At 46.2% G+C, this 8,681-nt stretch overlaps 1 pseudogene; it reads left to right on the top strand.

Annotated features, from left to right (window-relative positions):
- Positions 1-7,556: 7,556 nt before the first annotated feature.
- LOC102763555 lies at positions 7,557-8,325 on the top strand (annotated as a pseudogene).
- The last annotated feature ends 356 nt before the right edge of the window (positions 8,326-8,681 follow it).

Raw genomic sequence — 8,681 nt, 5'->3', positions numbered from 1 at the left:
TGTCTCATTGGCCAAGCTCCAATTACTACTTTTTTTGTAAATAAGGTTTTATTGCAATACAGCCAGACCCAGTTAGCTTATGCATCACCTGCGCTGCTTTCTCACTATCACAGTGCAGTCGAGTAGCGGTGAGAGACACTGCATGGTGCGAAAGTTGGAAATGTTTACTGTGTGGCTCTTCGCAGAAAACATTTGCCCACCCTGCTGACCTAAACCAATCACAGTAATCCTGTCTCTCATGATCAGTGCTTGTTTAGGGCTGACTATATGAACCAGTTTTGGCCAGTGAGACTTAGGATGAATTCTGCTTCGGGGAAACGCCTGAGGAATCCCTCCCATCCTTCTTGCTGCCTCTGCAGGATAAGATGGTCAGAGCCATAGCAGCCATTGCCACCACAAAGGAGAGAAGGATCAATACATGGAAGATGGCAGAGAAGAAATGTGGAGAGAGGCTACATCAGGGGTCCTCAAACTTTTTAAACAGGGGCCAGTTCACTGTCCCTCAGATCGTTGGAGGGCTGGACTATAGTTTTAAAAAAAAGATGAACAAATTCCTATGCACGCTGCACATATCTTATTTTGACGTAAAAAACCAAAACGGGAACAAATACAATACTTGTATTTGCATGTGGCCCACGGGCCGTAGTTTGAGGACCCCTGGGCTACATCTTTGATGACATGTCCACCTTCCTATCCGATGCTCTAACTCCCCACCTGCAGATGACCTGTTATGTTGGGTAATGAATAGTTTAAGTCACTTTTTACAGGCCAGCCCATTTGCAGCTGAATTGATCCCATATGTACAAACCCTGTGTCTGGACTTACTGTCCTTATTTCACACTTGAGACTCAAGTCCTGGCCTGTGTGGCTCGTTGGTTGGGCATTGTCTCAGGCACCAGGAGATTGTTGGTTCGATTCCAGTCAGGCACATGCCCAGGTTGCGGGCTCGATCCCTGTAGGGGGTGTGCAGAAGATAGCAGTTGGATGTTGTGATGTTATGCTCTCACATTCACGTCTCTCTCTCTCTCCCCCTCTCCCTTCTCGCTCTCTAAAAATCAATAAACGATTCTTTAAAAAAAAAAGAAAAAGAAAATAAACCTCAAAGTTCAGGGAGATAACAAGACTTGCCTCAGGTTGTTTTCATCAAGCTAAACCACAGCTCCTGTTCCATTACCTCTCAGAGAAGGGGTGGGGAGCCATTTTGCTGCCAAGGGCCATTGGGATATTTATAACATCATTTACAGGCTGTACAAAAGTATCAACTTAAAAACTAGCCGGCTGTATTTGGTCAGACATTTAATTAACTCACCCCTCGTGCCTTGGCAGGGCCAGACCAAATGATTTCCCGGGCCTTATATGGCCCACCCCTGCCTTAGAGGAACATACAAACTCTTGGTATTTGGAACTTTATGTGTGTAAGAATTCTGATTCTGTAGCCAAAGGAGAATGAACCCTAAGACAGTTGGGGTTCCCTAGCCAACAGGTATTTCCTCTTCTTCCTGACAGCACCTGCATTAGTTTGGGCAGCAATGCTCTCACTTCCAAGGGATGAAGGGATATTTGGCCTAAAAAAGTCATGGAATTCTTTTCCCCTTCGTGGGAAGCTTTACCCCCCAGATATTCTGATTCTGCGGTGGGTCTGGGGTGAGGCCTGGGAGTCTGCATTTCTGACAATCTCCCAGGTGGTACCTATACTTTTATACCAAGGGTGACAAACTTCCTCCGTAAAGGGCCAGATGATAAACATTCAGGATTTGTGGGCCACATAGTTTCTGGCAACTATTCAACTGTGCTATTGCAGCAGTCACAGGCAACACCTAAACGAGTAGGCCTGGCTGTGTCCCAATAAAACTTTATTCACAGAAGCAGGTGGTGGGCCAGATTTTGCCTGTAGGCCATAGCTGTCAATCATGGTTCATTTCCTGGTTGTGGGCTCATCTTTGAATACATTGTTGACTGAAAGCTGAACCAATCAGGGTTCTCTTAAGAAGGAAGCTATGGGTGATGGCTGTTGGGTACCAGGTAAGCTGTTTTGATCCAAGCCAACCTGGCATGGAACAAATCTTAGGTTATTTTTGGTAGAGGTGGGAGTTGGCTTTTCCTCCACAACCTAGCTACACAGGTTATCATAAAATCTAATCTCGTTGAAATTCTGCCACTCTGATAGCCCAAAGCTCGCTGGCAAAGCAGGCACGAACAGTTCACATGCCTGTTCCGGAAGCGCGGTAACATCCTAGGCTCCTTTCTTTCAGGGGCAGTGGCCGCACCCTAAAGGGAAGGCCAGCTGAGGCAGGATGACCGCATTCCAGAGTAGGGAGGCTCTCTGGTCAGGTGACACAGGCGGAACCTCCTCGACAGTGTCAGGATCAGTCAGGGAAGGCGGGGAGGGTATGGGTGAAGGATGGATTACTATACCTTAGAGTACGATCTAGTCTAGTCACTGTATGTGTCTTGAATACCTTTAAGTTCACCAGTGCAAACCCATTTCTAATATCATCATGCTAATTGCCAAGTCACTCATGTCACCAGTGAGAAGCCTGTTTCGGAATTGCAGGAAGCACTCACCATAACTGTTGCTGGAGTGTGGTCCCTTCCGCTATGGTGTTTGCATTCTCGATTGCCAATTAGCTGGCCACTCCTATAGCCGCGTTTAGACCAACTGCATGGACAGTTTATCAGATGAATTATACTAAGTGGTTTAAAGTGTAGACTCTGTCACGGAGAGGCAGCCACTTGTGTCTACTTTAGGGCTGGTGGCAGGAGAAAAAGGCAATATGTTTAAAATTCTGGCAGGGAGTGGGTACTTAAAAAACAAAACAAAACAAAAGATGTGTTACTAGTGTTTAGAGAACTCATTAGAAGAAACACCATTTTTTTGTTTTGAGATTGAACTCAGCCTTATGGCTTCCTGGGCCCTATGGAATTTTCCAACTCTACCAGGTAAAGATACCGTTAAGGAAACGGAGCTCACAGATGGGGGTAAAAAACGTACCCATGGCTCTGCCTTCACCAAAGCTGGGTTTACATCTGGTCTGTGTGTACCTTTGTAAGTTACTAATGCTTTCTATGCTGTCGTGTGTAGCTTAGTTCCAGGTGTCGCCTCAGGGAGAGTACCTGGAGGTGTCAAGAGTGGCTTCCTGTAGAAAAGGGGAACAACAGTGATGGTGACGATTAAGGAAGCCGGCACTTGAAACAGCCCAGCATTTTCTGCCGTCATCCTTTGGCCGATTTTCGGAAAAGATCCAGGCCCAGAGAGCTCAAATTCTTTCCCAAAGACGGAGGCAGAGCCTGTGGCAATGACAGCTCTACAGCAGCACCACCCACACTAGCATAATATACTCCAGGAATTTGGCCAAATCTTCTATCTCAGGCTTTTCTGCAAAGTTAAGATACCCATCAGGGGTTCAAGTTTTACATTTAAATGAGGAAGTTGGGGAAATATTTAAACATGGTCTTTGGCCAATGCAGACTGAGTTAGATTCAAAGGCTGGTTATCAGAGTTCGTGCTCTTAGGCGTCCAGCAGAGAAAGTCCTGAGATTATCTGTTTATCAGCGAGACGGGCGTTTATCCTTTTTCAGTCACTGACCATTTCAATCCTAAACTCAGGGGGTTGGCCCCCTGTGATTCTTGGTGGGAAGCAAAGTCCACTTTTCACCAGAAAAACTGAAAATGTCACAAATGAATTTCCAGCCCTGCTTGCAGCGAGGGTGTGGACAAATGAGCTAGGCCTGCCAGTCAGAGGCAGCTGCCCCAGCCGGGGATTTAGCAGCTGTTATCCAGTTAAGATGTGGTCATACTGGATTGGGGTGGGCCTGAATTCCATTCCTGGTATTGTTACAAGAGGAAAATTTGGACATAAAGACACAAAAGAGAAACACCATGTGAGGATGGAGGTAGAGATTGGAGTGGTGTGGTCACAAGCCAAGGACTGCTGGCAACCACCGGGAGCTGGGAGAGAGGTGAGGCAGACCCTCCCTCAGAGCCTGCAGAAGGAACCAACCCTGTTGACACCTTGATTTTGAACTTCTGGCCTCCAGAAGTACGTGAGAACAAATTGCTTCTGGTTTAAGAAACTCCATTTATGTCCATTTGTTATGGCAGCCCTAGGAAACGAATACAATTATCAACATTTAAAAACAAGTTTGGTGTCCCTTGGGCAATGAACCTTGGAGATTTTTATATAAAAGTCTAGGTTCTCCATAGGCCTGAGAGCACACGTACTATTTTTTTTCTGTTCCAGAATTCCCGGATGGGTTTGGCAGCCTTGGTACATGGCCTAGGGCAGTGGAGGGTCCTTTGGAGGCCCCTGGGACTCTTTCAGTACATTCACACACACACACACACACACACACACACACACACACACGCAGAAGGGCTACAGCCATTTTACAGTGACACATGCGTGCTGTTTGCTTCCCCACCTCTCATTCTTCACGCTTGTAGTGAAAGTGAAACTCATGAACACAGTGAGTCTTCCAGAGATTGCGTGGTGTGTGATATCGCAACCATCCCATTGAAAAGCGACTCTGTGGCTGAAGCTGCCTTCTATGAAGCTGAACATTAAAGGTACTTGCAAAAATGTAAAAATAGCCTGGCTGGTGTGGCTCAGTGGTTGAGCAGTGACCCATGAAACAGGAGGTCATGGTTTGATTCCTGGTCAGGGCACTTGCCTGGGTTGTAAGCTCGATCCTCAGTAGGGGGCGTGCAGGAGGCAGCCAATCGATGATTCTCATCATTGATGTTTCTATATCTCTCTTTCTCTCCCTCTCCTTGAAATCAATAAAAACTTTTTTTAAAAAGTAAAAATAATGCCATTGTACTCACTAAATTTTTGTAAAATGAATGAAATACATTTCAGAAATTTCTCAGTTGTAATTTTGAATAGGTAACTATAAACAGACCCGATTCAAATAAAAGTCCTCTGGGGTCATTAGTGATTTCAAAGAGTGTGCAGGGGTCCTGAGCCAGAACCCTGGAGGACTGTGGGCTCAGGGCCATGCCGTGCCTCTTTTCCTGGAGATTTTATAGGAGGGAGACTATTTCCTGCTATTTTCTGCAGGGCAAGAAAAAGTTGTGGTAAAGCGTGTAGGCTTGGGATTCCGAAGGCTTGAGCCTGAAACTTTATTCGAGGACTTACCAAACAGATGATATGGGATCAGTGGCTAAAACCCTCTGAGCCTCGGGTTCCTCATCTGTGAAATGGGGACAATAAGAGCCAGCTTTTAGGGGAGTTGAAAAGCTTTAGTTAAGTGGTGCTCACTGACTGTTGGCAATGTGAAGCCTTGCTCTGTGGGGGGAAGGAGTGGACCCGAGCATCCTGACTGGGCAGCTGTGCAGTGGGCCTGAGAGACTCCGCGTTTATAACAAGCTCCCAGGGGATGCTGATGGCGCTGGTCCCCCCACCGCACTCCGGGAGAACTCTTTGGTTCTCCTTGTCCATTTTCAATGTCTGTATATTTAAAATTCCTACTTCTTTCTTTTCCCTTTTTGTTTCTTTTGCTGTACTTTAAATATATATATTTATTGATTGATTTCTGAGAGGAAGGAAGAGATAGGAAACATCAATGATGAGAGTATCGTTGATCGGCTGCCTCCTGCACGCCCCCTCCTGGGGATGGAGTCTGTAACCTGGCCATGTGCCCTGACTGGGAATCGAACCGTGAGTTCCCATTTCATAGGTCGATACTGAGCCACACCGGCCAGGCCTACAGATCTTCTTCAATGGCTGGTTCCTGTTCATTCGTCAGGGCTGGGAGCCTTCCCCGACCCCCCTGCAAGGCTCCCCCCAACCAGGCAGTCTGTTTATTTCCTTCTAATGCCCATTGCAATCAGACGGAACATTTATTTTAATTGGTTAGTTGGTTGTCTCCTGCACCTGAATGTGATAATAATGATAATAATAATAATAAAGTACCACATCACATTTCTAAAGTATGAGAAATTTGCATTCCAAAGCATATTGGGCTATTGAGGTTTTGATAAGAGATTTGGATATGTATTCTTCCTCATTTTAAAGCTGACAAATAGAGAGACTAAAGCAGTGTCAGTGAGAGGCAGAGCCCAGACTTGGACCCAGGAATCTGATCCTGAGTGTGCTGTAACCACTGGGCTATCTTCGGAAAGGCTGCTGGCGCTTGTTGGCTGGAAGAATTATGGGCTAAACGAAGCTGGCTGGGCCTCGTGCCCTCCCTGGGCCGGTCTGCCTGCTGCTGGGAGATTCCTGCGTTTCCTCTTGGCAGGCCAAGTGCTGTCTGTTTAGATGTATGGAAAACACTCATGTATGTGCGTGCACACACAGAGAAGGGCTACATATGATGCCATTTCCTGGAGCTCTGTGGCCGCCTGTTGTTTTCAGCAGCCTCATCTTTCTGAATCAGGTGACAGAAGGCACTAGTGACCAGGCAGGGGAAAGAAAGGAGACCCTCCCCAGCCGGGCAGGACTGAGGGGCCACTGGTCCTGGTGGTGAGACCCCCTGCCTCCCCAGACACAGTCCTTGTAGGACATTCTCTCTGGCTCCGGGAGCTGCCCTGGTCCAGAAGCTTGAAGCCACAGCTCGCGGGGAGTGTGCTTGGTCTACTGGGTACCAGCCCGGAACAGGGCGATGGGGCACAGAAATGCCGTCTCAGAAACCTTACAGGCACCATTTCCTCTGGTCAAGAGGGGGTGTGAGCCCCCCTCCTGTGCTGGAAGGCTTTCCTGAGAGGCATGAAGTGCCTCTAAAAAGCAGGGGAAAAACCGTGGTTTTAAAGGAGCAAGAATGTCTTTAGAGAGGCTCAGAGGACCTAGATGGGCTATAGGTTGGCCAGGGGCTGGTGTTGTTGATTAAAACACAATTGTAGACAGGTGAATGCTATATGATTCCCTCTATGTTTATAAAAAGGCATGTAGATACATGTGTGCATGTGTGTGTAAAACTAGAGAAAGGACAAGGCGAAGACACTCTCTCCTAACACGGGAAAAAAATGAGAAACAGGCGACAGAACCTGGAACCTGGCTGGAGATCCTGGCTAGAACCTGGCTGGAGATCCTGGCTAGAACCTGGCTGGAGATCCTGGCTAGAACCTGGCTGGAGATCCTGGCTCAACTGGTATAAATACAGATGTAACAAGACACTAAAATGCAGAACCTGGCTGGAGAACCTGGACAGAACTTGGCTGGAGATCGTGGAGAGAACCTCGCTCTGCTGATCAACTGAACGCTGTCTCCGTGTCAGTCCTTCTTCACTGACTCTGTCTACACCTTTGGGGACCCCTGGACCTGCTGGGGCTGGACCCCAACAATTTCCCTGAGGAAATTTTATAAAATCTGTGGGGTTTTTTTTCTTTTCTCATAAGGATTACAGGATTGCAGAGGATTCTGGGAGCCCGAGAGCCAATGGAAATGTCTGTGTGATCTCCGGAGGCTGCCGAGTCGGACGGACCGAGGCCAAGCATAAAAGATGACAACAGCAGCTTGGCCAACTTTTGAACCTGCGAGAGGCGGGAGAGGAAAAGGAGAAGGTGATTTGAGCCAACTCTCAAAGCAGTATTCAAGACCTACCCTGAGCCAATGGAAATGTCTGTGTGATCTCCGGAGGCTGCCGAGTCGGACGGACCGAGGCCAAGCATAAAAGATGACAACAGCAGCTTGGCCAACTTTTGAACCTGCGAGAGGCGGGAGAGGAAAAGGAGAAGGTGATTTGAGCCAACTCTCAAAGCAGTATTCAAGTAGAGACCTACCCTCTCATACAAAGATAAAATACAGACAGACCACTCAGGATGCCCCTGAAGAGGTTCGGAACCGTGACTTCAGAAGAGAATTAGAAGAGAGAGAGAGGGTTGCTGCAAGAGAAACGAATAGAGATCGTCCATCTCAAGAACATACAACCTCCTCTTCAGTGTCAAAGAAGCCTCAGACCAGATTCCTGCCGCCAACCTCGATCCAGATGATCCTCTAACAGATGAGGAAGATGAAGATGAAGATTTTGAAGAAGAGAGTGATGATGATGATACTGCAGCTCTTCTTGCAGAACTAGAAAAAATTAAAAAAGAAAGAGCTGAAGAGCAAGCCAGGAAGGAACAAGAACAAAAAGCTGAAGAAGAAAAGATTCGTATGGAAAACATTCTGAGTGGAAACCCTCTCCTTAATCTCACTGGCCCATCCCAGCCTCAGGCCAACTTCAAAGTTAAAAGAAGGTGGGATGATGATGTTGTTTTCAAGAACTGTGCAAAAGGTGTGGATAACCAGAAGAAAGACAAAAGATTTGCTAACGATACGCTGCGATCTGAATTTCACAAAAAGTTCATGGAGAAATATATTAAATAGTACAATTTTATGTGCTTTATTAAAGACTATAAAATGTAAATGATCATTCTGACTTTACTTTGGTTAGTTGTTTTTTTTCCTTTTCCCCCACATTTAATTGTGAATAGGCTTTCCTCATTTTAAGTTCCAAAATATCTTTTCCTTGATTGACACCTTATTTGATAAGTAAGAACTTGGGAATTGTCTTAAACCAGCTTCCAGTCCCTGAATGTTTCCAGTCAGGTTTTCTTTTTTAAGATTCGAAAGATAATCTGCTTATAATGTTTTTAATAATTCAAATAACCAAATTCATGCCCCTCAACTTTTTTGTTGAAATGTATGCAGCTTATGAAACATTGCATATTTTCTTTTGTGTATTGTATTTCTTTGAACATT

This window comes from Myotis davidii, unplaced genomic scaffold (genome assembly GCF_000327345.1).
Source record: "Myotis davidii unplaced genomic scaffold, ASM32734v1 scaffold27, whole genome shotgun sequence".
In the NCBI taxonomy this organism is placed as follows: Eukaryota; Metazoa; Chordata; class Mammalia; order Chiroptera; family Vespertilionidae; genus Myotis; species Myotis davidii.
The sequence above is the reverse complement of the archived record's forward strand: the minus strand, read 5'-3'. Positions and strand labels throughout refer to the sequence as shown.